The following is a 14,517-nucleotide window of genomic DNA, read 5'->3' as shown; positions in this document are numbered from 1 at the left end:
AATACTTAAAGTCAGGAGGAAGTCTTTAAAAGCTGATGTCAAGTTAAGACATGAGTAGCTATCTATTCAATGAGTGTTATTTTCCCAACATTTAAAGACTTTATTTTATGTAAAAATAAATATATTAAATTTATGACACATGTAAAGAATGTCTCTAGGGTGTTCACACTTTGTGCTTTGAAATCTATATGAGTATAGAGGAACCTCATGAAAGAGGTGTTAAAATATGGGCCCTGAGCTGGTTGATTTGCATGGAAGAAAGACATTTTTGGAGTAGTGTCTGCCATCTCTAGGAATTAGCTGACCCCCTGAGAGACACTCCCTCCGGCACCATCAGGTAAAAAGAAGTCTAATTCAGATGGCTCTTTTTCTTCGCTAGGGATTTGACTGTTGTGACAAAACACCATAATCAAAAGCAAGTTGGGGGGGGGTGGTTTATTTTGGTTTATACTTTAATTTTGGCATTCATCATTGAAGGAAGTCAGAACAGAAACTCAAGTAGGGCAGGAACTTGGATGCAGAAGCTGATGTTACATAGGCCGTGATGGAGTTCTGCTTACTAGTTTGCTCCTCATAGCTTTCTTAGCTGGATTTAGAACCCAGAAAACATCAGATGGATACTGGGCCCAACACAAAATCACCTGATGCCATTTGCAAAGGGCTTGACTGTCAATGCCATACTACCCTGAAATTGGTGAATCTCCTCTGAATTTATATATATTTATATATATGTATATATATAAAGAGAGAGAGAGAGAGAGAGAGAGAGAGAGAGAGAGAGAGAGAAATACTCATGAACTTTCAGCTAGAAGAATAATTCAAAACATCAACTTCCCCCAAATTCTCAACCTAGAAAGCATTCTTGGTCCACTGAATGATGGCAGTAGATTCTATTACAGAGATGGATTTGTTGATTTACATTCTTGGATGTAGATTATTATATCTTGAGGCCCAAATGGACTGGGCCTTTCCCCATCAACACTAAGTAAGAAAATGCCTTACAACCTAACCTTATGAAGGCATTTTCTCAAATGAGGTCCCCTCCTTTCAGATAACTCTAGCTTGTGTCAAGTTGTCATAAAACCAGTCAGGACAACTTTACTTGTTATAGTGATTTCTTTCCTACCAAAATCAACTAGAAACTCAGATCAAATTTATTTCTTACGCTTTGTTTTAAGCATTGAACAGCATGTTTACGGACCAATACTCTCTGAGAGATGGGAAGCAAATAACATGAGTCTTGTAAACACATCAGCCTGATGGCTCAGAGAGCTTCCAGTGTACCAGACAGAGAAACAAACAGAGTCCAGCATTCTCACAGTGATAACAATGGGAGGAAACTATCTTAGCTAGAATTTGTATAGTAGAATACCTAAGTAAAGAGTTTTTTTAAAGATTTTTTTTTCTAAAAAGAAGAGGAAAAGGAAGTGAGCGGAAATGTCAGTCAAAATATTTAAAGAGAAAACTCATTGAATTCATCATTGATCTGTGTGTGCGAGGTGGCTCTTGTACATGAGCCTAGGAGGGAGCACTTCTACAACCCAGGCAGCTGGGCCATCCCTAGACTTTACTAAGATAAAGGAGGAGTCTACAAAGTTCCCAACTGAAGGAACATTATCTTAAAATGAACAAGCCACAGGGTGGAATCATCAGAAGCAACCTATCTTGGAAAAGGCTATATCAGACTTAAACAAACTGGAATTTTGGTCCAACCCAAGAAAACGTTAAAAGTAAGGCTCAAATGGAGGACGAAGGTGTCTAATAACTGTACTAGAGTACAACGCAACATAACTTAAAAGAATGCAAAGAAGATAGAACCTGACAACACAGTGTTTGTCATATCTATAAACAATTAAAACTTAACAGGTGTGTGTGTGTGTGTGTATGCATGAATGTATGTGTATATAAATGTGTGTGTGTGTGTGCAGAAAAACAAGTCTGAAGTCATCAAAAAACTAATATTAAACTAATTAAAAAAATGGTATTTTAAAATAATTTAAAATGACAGTGATTGCATAACCAGTAAATAAATTGAGGGGGGAAAGCAAACATATGAGGAATAAATAAGTCAAATGAATGTCTGAATATGAGAAAAAATGTCTTTGATTCTTTTCAGAAACTCTATTAGATACTGAGGAAGAAAAAAGCTAGTGAATGTGAAGATGCTGAAACGGGGAGCATGGAAAATAGAGCAGAAAAAGGTCAAAATAAATGGGATTCCTGGAGCCACCGCAAACTGCAGTACAACTGCAGCACTACACACAGACGTATTTGGAGTTCTGAGGAGAAAAAAGGGGTTACCAAAAAAAATTTTTTTATTTAAAAAAAAAAAAAAAGATGGGTACATATTTTCCAAATATGTCAAAATTATAAACCTGCAAATTGAAGAATCTCAACAAGTTCAAGAAAAATAAATATTCAAAAAAAATGCAGGCTAGGGTGTATCACAAGCATATTTCTGAAAATAAGTGATAAAGACAGGAATGTAAAACAGCTAAAATGAGGAAGACAAAATTGTGTTTAGAGAAAACGACAAGATTTAAATGAGACTTCTTGCCTGAAATTATATAAACGATAAAATAGAGATAGTTTACTCTGTATGAACTAATGTGTGTGTCTCTGGATCTATGTGTAGTTCTTGGACTTTTTGTTTCACTCTTTTTTTCAGTTTGATTGTTCTGTCCTATCCTGGTTTGTCCTTTTGTTCTACTTTTATTATTTTTTTATAGATGCCTATTTGTTTTCAGCTGAGAAAGAGGGTATGGATTTGTGTGGGTAGAGACGCGTGGGGGATCTGGGAAGAGTTGTGGGAGGGGAAGCCATAAGCAGAGTATACTGTACAGAAAAAAAAAAAATCTACTTTCCATTTTAAATTTTTACTTTAAATTTGAAATTTTTAAGGAAAGAAAAGATTAAAGCAAAAAAAATACTTTTAAAGGATAGAAAGGATAGAAATACATCAAAAAATTCACGTTTTCTGATTCTTGAAATTGAATTGCTTTCAGTAACATACCAGTTTATTGGGATCACACAGAGAAAAGCATGCGGTACCTGCAGCACAGGACACGAGTCATAAGTGGGCACATTTAGCTGCACAGATCTTGTACTATACATACGTAGGTGATTTAGAAAGGGAAGATTCATCAGTATACAGTGAAACTGAGAAAAACAGACTAATATCATAAAAAGATGTATTTACAAAAACACATTTCAAAAGTTATATCATTCAAATTCTAATAAGAAACAAAATGACACTGTTACGTGAATATAATTCAAGGTGTAACAAGTAATTCTAGAAGAGGTAATATTAGGTCTCAGACAGTCCAGAAATGTTTCAGACACGAAGAAATGACAGTCTTGTCTTAGTTCAAGCTGGACTATATAAGGATAAAAGCCAGCATTCCTCAGGAACTTGTGAAACAGGTTCCACATCCCCAAAGGGATTCCCTTGCCTCTGGTATAGGAACTTACGGCTCTCAATTGACGTAGACCTGTGTCAACTAAATGCATATCAACGTCCATCCACACTATCCTCCAGGCTCCTCCAGTCCCCTAGTCCCAGACATTCGTCATACATTTCAAAGCCCCATGCTAACCTCCTGCCTCTTCTTACGCCATATCCCTCTCTCATTATAACCCCTGCACCCAGCTCCTCTTGGATTCTCTATCTCACCATCTCTCTTCTCTCCTGCTTCCCTCACAGATAGGCCTGGCCATGTCAAACGTGTTTCTTTTCCTCCCTGCTCAGACTTTTCTAGATGCCTCTGGATATTTTCTCTCCCTCTTATTCACAATATCCAAACCCTCCAATAACGAAATGGCCATTTTGTCGGTTTCCTTACTGTGCCCCTTGCATACCCCTAAGAGGTTATTTTATAAAGACATTGAACTCTTTTAATCCAGAGGTTACAAGAACTCTGACATTACACATATTTAGTAGCAGAGATTCAGAAGAAATGAAACAAAACTAATCAAACTAAAAGGAGAAGTGGGCTGGGCGGTGGTGGTGCACGCCTTTAATCCCAGCACTTGGGAGGCAGAGACAGGCAGATTTCTGAGTTCAAGGCCAGCCTGGTCTACTGAGTGAGTTCCAGGACAGCCAGGGCTACACAGAGAAACCCTGTCTCAAAAAAACATAAAAAATAAAATAAAAAATAAAAAATAAAAAATAAAAAAATAAAAGGAGAAGTGGACACACTATATTAGCAATTGGCGCTGATTAGTTCAACATCATTCCACTGGCAGCTCACAAAACCAGGAAACAAGAAGCATTAAATGGTCAAAGTCCTCCATGGTGCTTTCTACAAAACTGACCCAACTGGGATTTTAGACCACTCCACCCAGCACTAACAATAATACATTGTTTTTCAATGTATGTACATCATTCACCAAAATATATTATACTAATGGATTTTAAAATAATGTTCAATATTTCTGTAAACATTGAAATAATTTAGTCTCTTTTATACCATAAGATGAAATGAAGAGCCAACCCCCCCCAAAAAAAACCTCTAAATTGCCTAAGTATATGAATATTGAAGAAAATATTTATATGCATGTACATATTTGTGTCAAAACAGGGCACTGGATCTCTTAAACTGCTTCCTGATGTTCAAGGGCATTGTCAGTTTTGGGGTGTAGTTGGTCCTCACCATCAGGAAATATTCGATAGTTGTTGGCATCAGGTACCTCTGTGGCCAGTGGTTGGTTATTCTGTAAGAGATATCCAGATTAATCATTTGATTGGAAATGTTTTTGATTTGTCATTGGAGGAATATGGAGAAGAGATTGATATAGCTCGGTACAAATAATAAAAACAGACAAATAAGAAGAGGGTCAGGAAGGGCAGTATCCATTTCCATATGGGGTCTTTTAAGACCTAGAGATCAGAGGCATTGGGTTGTTTCTTACATTTTTGGAGGTCTGCTTTTGGAGTTGTTGGATTTTGTTCTTTACTATCCCTGACTGCTTGACATAGAAGCAGCATTCTTCCTGGAAAAAAGGTCAAAGACCACCCTCTTTATCTGTAAGAAGGTCTAGTCCCCATCCATTTTGGAGTACTGCTGCTGCCAGAGAATCCATCTGTCCTTGGAGAGTGATTATAGTTAGGTCCACCTGTTGAAAATCTTGGCTAAACTGGGAAAAGAAATGATGAAACAAGGGTAGGGGGTGGCCCAGTTCTGCTGTTCTGGTGGCAATATTCCTGCAACAGCCAAGAGGGGGTACGATCTGGATTGCCCTTTTGTTATGAAAGGCAGCTAATAACTCCACAGCTGTGATTGTTAAGGGCTCCTCTCCTTATATAACCCCTAATTTAGGGAAAAGAAACACCCATGTACAAACTCATGACCAGAGGGCAGGTAGACAATGATATACCTGAGTACTATAAAGAACTGAGGTGTCTGGACCATAGGGCACTGTGGTAAAGATGAGATTTTGAGAGTTATGGTTTTGTTACAGTCTAGGGAACTTAATGTTCTTAGGGAATGTGTCCCAGATGCCTTATAGCAATCTGCCATGCCAAAGAGGGTGATATAGAAAAGGTAGGGGATTGTGGTAGCACCAGGGTCGGGGGGAGTCGTTGAAAGGAAAAGCAAGGCTATTCGACAGAGTCACTAGAGAAACTGAAAGTGGCAATTGTGAGTCAGTTTCAAAGGATACACATAGCCAGCAATCTCCAAAGTGGCTAGGTTGGGTGATGTTAAGGAGCTGATAGGCCAAGGTCAGAGTCTGGAGCAGAAGATCAAAAAACAGGTTACTACTATTTAGGAGAGGGGATGTCAAAGAAGTAATGACCTTGAAGGTGTCTTCAATTACTTCTCCTGTTTCCCTTATCTCCAGGGACTGGATAATTGGATAATCATGTGCAGCTGCCAAAATGGAGCCTCATTATTCTGAAATTGGGGATAGAGTGGTTTGTTCTGACAGCCTCTGAAGCTTATGTGGGAAGGGTCTTGTTGAGGTCGATGTGAAAAAGAGTTACTTTGAGGAAGAGGAGGGGTAAGGGGCTTGAGATGAGACAGGCAAGACATATTTTCTCTGGATATTAACCATGCTTATTGGGAGCCCAGATTTGTGGGTGTGATAGAGTTTACCAACGATGCCTGTTTCCCACCTGGGATTCCATAGGTCCTGGATATGGAAGAAGAGGGTTTTGTGTCATTGATAGAAGACACAATTGGTCTGTGATGTATATAATATATGTAATTGGCAAGACCAATATGGGCAGTCCCCGTATCTGTCTGGCCATTCCTTATAACAGTTCATTGTTTGGTCAAAGAGGAAACAAAGAGGTCATACCATTTAGAAGGAATGGTAGATAGAGGGCTGGTGGCAGTTCTGACAGATTCCTGGCATCTGGCTGTAGAGCAATTCTCTGACACTATTTGGGAAAGATTGTCATAAGCAAGAGTTTCTTGAACTTCAAATCTCTATGTGTAAGGGTTATCCTGGATAGAAACGAACAGGAGGGAGAAGAGGAGGAACCATATCCAATCCAGGAAGGTCATGTGCAGCTGCCAACGTGGAGCCTCATTCTTCTGGAATTGAGGACAGGGTGGTTTGTCCTGACATCCTCTGAAGCTTAAGAGAGAAGGGTCGGGTTGAGGTCAATGTTTAAGAAGAAAAGTTATTTTGAGGCGGAGGGGGTAAGGGAATTGAAGTGAAACAGGCAAACCCAATAAGAGAGTCCCTAAAGCTTAGGAGCTGTGGGGGTCATGAGAAACTACCTGGAAGGGGCCCTGCCATTTATGGAAAAGGGGAAGGACAATGGTCCAGAAGGCAGAGAACAACCTGATCTCTAAAGTTGTTAGATTGTGGGCAAGAGATAGTGTGTGCCCAGGATAGACAACGGTCAGTAACATTCCATAGAAGAGAGCAGAGGTGACAGAGTAAGGGGGTGAGTAGGTGGTGATCAGGTAGGGGAGAGAATTTAGGTGAAAGACTCAGAGTCAGAATTGGTCATCCATACATGAACTCAAAGGGTGAGATGAAAAGAGGTTGCCTGGGGAGAGACTGTAGCCTTAAAAGACCCAGCGGTAAGAGTTTTACCCAATCAAGGTGAAGTTCCTGAGACAGTTTGACAAGGGTTGTTTTTTAATGAATGGTTAGTCTGTTCTACCTTTCCTGAGGACTGGGGGTGACACAGAATATAGTACCAAGGGATGTTGAGGGCTTTAAATAGGGTTTAAGAAACTTGGGAGGTGAATTCAGGACTATTGTCTGATTGGAGGGAGTCTGGGATTCCAAATCGAGGGATGATCTCATGGTAGAAGACATCAGAGACTCTCTGAGCCCTTTTCTTGGTGGTGGGGAATGCTTCCATGCACCCTGACAGTGTCCACCAAGACATGATGGGCGTGTGAGTAAAGCCAACTTACCAGTAGGTCTGAGACAGGAAAGCTCTAGCCCAGTGAGTAGGAAGAGAGAGACCTGGAGTCGGGGGGTCTGACTTCTGACAGATTTTCTAAGAGGCAATGACAGATTTTAAGAAATGCAAGTCCTCAGGAGTAGGCTTTAGGTGGGTTTTAACAAAGTAAGGTAAGGCTTGGCTGTTAGGATGAAAGAGCTGGCAAAGATAGGGCAGGGTTATAAGGGGTAGCAGGGAGGAAGTTGATTGTACTATGAGAATGTTCTGTGGTGGGTGAAATGTATCTTGGCCCCCAAGGGCTGCAGCTCTAGCTGCCTCATCAACCCAATTGTTTCTCTTAGAGATGATAGAGTCATCTGTCTGGTGGGACCGGCAATGGCCAATTCCAATAGCTGTGGGGAGATGGGAGGCTTTCGGCATAGTCATAATTTGGTCTGCATTGGTTATTGATCCTCCTTTTGTTATAAATAGCTGGTGCTTTTTCCAGGTAGCAGCATGGGACAAGAGGGTATGGAAGGCATATTTAGAGTCTTTATAGATGTTTAGAGATTGTCCCTGTGCCAAATGAAAGGCATGGGTAGTAGCTTAGTTCAGCCTGTTGGTTAGTGGCTGTATTTGACACTATAGCATACCACCTCTTCAGTCCCCTTCATGTATTAAGGAGTACCAAGTGGACCAAGTACAGATGGCCCAAGGCAATGTGCCCTCGTGTATGTCTGAGGGATGGGACAATAGTTCCTCTAAAGTTTCAGTGTAGGGATGAGAAAGAATGGTGTTTGGTTGAGGAAGAATATTTGAAATATTAAGAGACAGGCATGATGAGAACGTAAGTGTAGAATCTTCTATTAGTGCTACTTGAAAGGGAAAGAACTCTGGAAGAGGGTAGAGTTTGTAAGAATTTTGTAAGTTAAGAGCTGGGACAGGTTATAAGAGAAGAAGATAGGTGACCCAAAGGTTAGGTTTGTTTTTGTTTGTTTGTTTGTTTTGTTTTTGAATTCCCAAATAAGCAGCTCAGCAGCTTCTAAAGAATTTACACAAGGTGCTTATCCCTGGATGGTTAGGTCTAATTTTTTTGAAAATACCTGTAAAGAAGGATCCTGGTTGGTGACCTAGTAATTTGAGGGAATACACCATTTTTTCTGTTGCAGAGAGAGAGAAGGGACAGGTTAAGTCCAGGAAGTAAAAGGCCAAGACACAAAGAAGGGCCTCTTGGAGCCTCTGAAGGGGCTTAGTAACAGATAGAAGAAGTTCCTGGGTAGGGCCTAAGGCTGACTCATATAAGGGGTCGGAAAGGAGAGAAAATGAAGGAACCCAGAACATAAAAAGCCAACTATTCCTAGGAATGATAGCATCTTCTCTTTAGCAGAGGGAAATTGTTAGAGACTAGATTCGGTGCTTTCCATCTAAGGTAATGGCTTTGTGCGTTAGAGTAATTGTTTGTCCTAAGTAGGTGACCTGAGGGGTGGACAATTGAACCTTAGAAAGTAAGACTCTATAGCCTCAGCTGGACAGAACACAGAGCAGAGGTGTTGGTTTAGCTAATCTCTAGAGAGGGACTGCAGAGGAAATTGTCATTAACACATTGAATCAGCTTAGACCTAAGTGGAGACAAAGAAAGTAAGTCAAAAGCCAGGACCAGGCCAAATAGGTATGGGCCATTCCAGAAGTCCTGAAATAGGAGAGTCTAGGTGATTTGGGTAGAGAAGTGGGTGTCAGGGTCAGTCCAGGTAAAAGCAAAGATGTCTTGTGATTTGGAGTCTAGGGGGATAGAGAAGAATGTATCCTTGAGATCTAGGATTGAGAGATGTGAGATCCCTGGGGTGATAGTGGAAAGAAGCAGATAAGGGTTAGCCACAACAGGATGGAGAAGAACCACTGCAGAATTAAGAAGCTGGAGATCTCGAACCGGGTGATAGGTCTCATGAGTTTGTTTGGTTTTTTTGTTTGTTTGTTTAACTAACTGAAGTATAATGTTAAAAGACTTCTGACTGTGGAGTTAGAGGTCCTCTGTCCAAGTGTTTAAGCTTGGCCTTAATGTCAGGGTAGCACTGAGAAAAGAAACAGGTTATCAAAAGTTGTTTACTTCTGGATTTTCAGGCTCTAGATTAGTGTATTTTAAGAGGGCCTTTGTAAAGTGCTCTAAAAATTGAGATAGGTTTTCCTGTTTGTCCTGGATGACCTAGGAGGTCCATCTCCTAGGCTATTCTAGACACTGTCAAATTGTCAATGAAGATTACTATCACAAAATTAATAAAATAGAATGTATAGGAGTCTCTAAAAACTTAGAGAAATCACACAGAATATGCATAAATAGACATGTACAAAACATCAGATCAAATTTTTTAAAAATTCATGTGCAAAACATCAGATCAAATTTTTTAAAAATTCAAAGCAGGAAGTGAAAATTGGGGGCAGTCTTTTTGAAACGCAGAACAATGAAAAGAATAGGGGAGAGAGTGAGACCTTGGGTTTAATCCCCAATAGCAGTAACCAGCAACAATAATTGTTATAACTACTTTTGAGACTATAGTTATAACAAGTGGGAAAGAAATTCAAACAACAAAAATAGAGAAAACCATTAGTGAAGGGCTCTTGTCACTCTGTGGCTGACTTCTTCCTTGTTGACTGTTGAGAAATCACAGAGGCAAGACAGATATCCTGATTTTGTCAGTTCCTGTGGTGTGTGAAACAGGAAAAGCCCAAGAGTCCCTGCTAGGGTTAGAAGAAGGGCCAATGCTGAAGGCTATTTCGTTGTTTTACAATTGGATAGATTTTTATTAGTGTTAAGAATTCAAGGCAAGAAACAGTCCCCCGAAAAACAAGCTCAAATCCCACCAGCCCCTGCTAAATAAAGACTCAAAGGAGTGGAAAATTTTGCTGAAGAAAGTTAAGAATTCCCAAATTGGATGTATTGAAGGAATGATAGAAGGAGCACTAAAGAGTTTAAAAGAAAGAGTAGTAAAAGTATTTTATAAATATTTTATAAAGCACTTTCGACAGAGAGCTATACGTGCAAAATAAAAAATAATTGCTTAATGATAAGCTCCTTAAAGAGCCTCAAGAAATAGAAACCTGAGGACAGAGAGAAGTGGGAACACATGTCTCAAATGGGGAGCTGATAAAAGGCTGGAGGCTTTCAAAGCATGGGGGCAGCGAATGGATGTTAGGAATGAGTTGCAGCAGGTAGTGATGAGCAGGAATGTAGAAGTGGGACCAGAGAAAAAAACAATAGCAACCACTTTCCTGTGGAATAGTATAAGAGAGAACTCTCAGAGATGATAGGTAGAAGAGAGGGAGAAGAGTATCGAGGGCAGGCAGATCTAATATTTACAGAAAGAGTTCCACGATGGGTAAGTAAGGCATTCTTGTCAGAACAACCTAAGACATGCTTAATCTTGTTTATGTAATAAAAAAGGAGCAGATGTGGAGAGCTTTTGGGGCTGGCTGGCAGGAATCTGACATTGACCAAGGACAAGGAAATGGGCTTCAGGCAGGAATCTGACATTAAGCTAGAACAAAGAAGTAATTTCAGGCAGGAATCTATATCCTAGGCTAGAACAAAGAAGTAATTTCAGGCAGGATTATAAATCTTCGGCTAGAACAGAGAAGTAGGCTTCAGACATGAAAATGACATTGGGCTAGGACAGGGAAGTAGGCTCAGATATTTTGCTCATCCTAATAAGCCCTTAGAAATAGTGATCATGGGAGTGATCACAGGACTCTGTTTACTGCCTTGCTTGTTCTTTGACTATTTGATCTATTGTATTGCTAGTTCCTCGACCTAGAACTAACCTTAATGCTTGCATGAAATTAAATGGTATAAAAGCAAAAAGGAGGAGGACAGATAGGATAGGGGATTTATAGGAGGGATGGGTAAAAGGAATAATATCTGAAATGTAAATAAATAAAATATCCAATAAAAAATACATCTGCACACAATATCATATCTGCCCTGCCCCTGTTCACACACACTTATAGCCATGTTCTTCCCACCACTGCACACTACATGCCCAGCAACTCCCTTTCATCTTGCCCTTTGTCTTAACAGTTTCTCTTTCAATTATGACTTCTCGGGAAACAAGTCTCCAAGGTGGATGACAGCAAGCCATACTGAAGTATGTTTGGGTTGCCAGAATTCTCCCAATCATGATCATAATGTAATAAACCACACCCCCTCCACTGAGCATTTATTATTCTCAGGAACTGTGACTATAGCTTTAGACATGCTATTCCTATTCCCTATCTAGGTAGACATTGCAGTAACACAGGCACAGTAATTGCAGCTTTACGGACAAGCCACCTAGGTTCCAAAGGACCTTTGTGAAGAGTGTGGTTTACACACCTCATAATTATGAAGACTGGAGCCTGATCCCTGTGACTCTGAAGGACATTTTCTCTTCCATCATACTGACCTGTCATTCTCCCCTTTTGCACCTGCCTTGCATATTATAATTACTTTTTCGCACCTCTATACTTCTTACTACCAGTTTGTCAAGCCTTCCGGGTTGGGAGTGAGAATTCATCATTGTTTCTCCAATGCCAAATATAATACATGACCAATATTTGTTAAATGTTTTATATATAAAATTAAAAAAAAAATCAGGGGCCAGTGAGATGTCTCAGCAGGTAAGGGTGCTTCCTACTAAACCTGACGATCTGAGGTCAATTCCAGAACTCATGTGATAGAAGATTATTGGCATGCACACAATCATACACTTAGTCTATCAATGTAAAAAAAAAATAAGGTTTCATTATATATGAATGAACAAATGAATGAGAATTTTCCATGGTGAGCATGTAAACAAAACAGAGACTATCCACTACATAATTCCAGCATATGTAATCACATCAAGCTCCAAAACTCTCACTTGCTGTCTAACCTACTCTTTTAAGCTGCTTTAAAAATAGAACACACACATGTGACATAGACACACACACACGTATATATTCCTAAGTGCATATATAAAACTCCAAGACAATGTGGATCACATTCATTAGCTGCCAGTCCAATTTGTTTCAACAAACATCGGCAGAATGTTTTTCCTGACACGTCTTGCCTATATTCGAAGGTCCCTGTAAATGTGTCATTGTTTTCAAACACAATTGATTTGTAAATTGACTTGAAATTTCTAATTTTACAGAAGCCACGGTTGTTTACATATCTCTAAGTGGCAGTAAACTACCGAAGAAATGAATCAGCAAGCCACAGAGCCAAAAAGAATGTTTTATTCGAGTAAGTTAGCATTTTATGAAAGGGGGGCTTTTCCTGCTCTTTTCTGAAGCAACATGGAGGAGTAGAGGATCTTGGGGACACAGGAGGTGGGAGCAGAAATTGGAGGTAGAGGAGGGGGGTGTGGGAGGCTGAGACTAGAGTCAGGATGTATTGTATGAGTAAAGAGTAAATTTTTAAAAAATTAAGAAAAAAATTGAAGCCTTTTTCAAGTGAAAAAAAGTAGCATATAACAAGTTGTATGATTTATTGTTCTCGTAATAGTCCTCGAAAGAAGTATGTTGTGTGTGTATGTTGTGTATATGTGTGTGTTATGTGTGTGTGTTGTAATTGTGTTTACACGGTATCTGTGTTGTGTGTATGCGTGAATTATGTGGTCTGTGTGATGGGTGTATGTGTATGTTTGTGTTGGCTGTATGCATGCAGTTTGTGTCAAATGTGGTGTGTGTGTGTGTGTTGTGAGGTTTGTGTGTATATGTATGTGATGTATATGTGCTAGATGTTTGGTGAGTGTTTTGTGTGTATGTATATGGAAATAGGTATGTGGTATATGATTTTGTATGTATGTGTATGTGATGTGTCAGTTTGTGTATGTGCAGTGTGTGTGTTTGGCTTGTGAGTGTGTATGTTTGGTGTATGTATATGGGTATTTTATATGTGTGTGTGTGCATGTGTGCATAGGTGTGTGTCAGTCCATGGCTGTCCTCCATGTTGTGTTTAGATCTATCCCCAAACTAGATGTGGTTTCTTAGAGAGGAAGGTTGTAATTTTCTATATATGGCTTTGCAGTTACCACTGTTTGAGTATCTGGTACATAACAAGCATCATGTTTTCTGATGTAGCTCCTTTACTGATACATTGTAACTATTTGTCACCGTTTGTTACTGGAGATGATTAAAGATGATCCAAGTGGCTTGAAATTGTTCTTCATGGAATTGCTCTTTCTCTGGAAGAAAGGCCTATCTGGTGTGTGCCAAACAGTTTTTGAGCAATTTTCTGAAAATATTTTGCAGCAGTCTAAAATGGAATGAGTCAGAGAGTAATGATGTTATTTTGATTACATTTACCCATCTGCAGGAACTTTTCATATATCATTTTTTCTCCCATTTAGAAGTTTATTATCACCAATCTTGGGTAGGAAGCAAGAATTAGGGCAGTAGATTTATTTTCAACTCTTTTAGCGGCTAGGATAGCTTAGCCTAAGTACTTATCCTTTAATAAACATCTGAAAGATGCAGAACTAGGTGTGAATATCAAACATTCTCCTGATCCTTTCTGCGTCTTCCAATTCCCTCCCTTTCTTTATTTTTATACAAAGAAACTCTTCCTCAGTTCTACCTTCACTGTCTCTGCCCAACCACCTTCAACTCAGTTTCTGTCTCACCATTGTGCTTAGCCCTCTCTCACTGAGCCTCAAGGGCAACTGTCCATGAATATCCCCTCTCTTTCACAACTCTTCAAAGGCTTTTCTGCAGTAACTGGCCACTCTACCCTTCTTGAACTCTCTAGGCATCTATGGCTGTGATGTCTCTCTGGTCACAAACCATAAGAACACAACTTAATTAAGTTGTTCAAACATGAAAAGAATGTGTTAGCTCTTATCTTGGAAGTTTCAGGACTGATAATTGCTTAAGGTGCTGCATGCTTTAGAGGTTGAAACAATCCTAAAAGGAATATATTGGTCAGTTAGAAAGGTGCATATCTCACACTGAGAAAGGCATTGGGAGATCTGGATTCATATCAACCATCCTTGCTAAGTAGTTTTAGTAAGAAAACCATGCCTCTTTTTTCTGTGTTTTAGCAAAGCCTATAGGAGTAAGTCTGGAATGCATTAACCCCAAAGATGGGAAGGGAAAGACTACTAACTCAAATCATTATGGCCAAATTAATTAAAGAAAGAAATTAATTAAAGCAAGCT

Source organism: Grammomys surdaster, unplaced genomic scaffold (genome assembly GCF_004785775.1).
Source record: "Grammomys surdaster isolate TR1022 unplaced genomic scaffold, NIH_TR_1.0 958, whole genome shotgun sequence".
Taxonomy (NCBI): Eukaryota; Metazoa; Chordata; class Mammalia; order Rodentia; family Muridae; genus Grammomys; species Grammomys surdaster.
The sequence above is the reverse complement of the archived record's forward strand: the minus strand, read 5'-3'. Positions refer to the sequence as shown.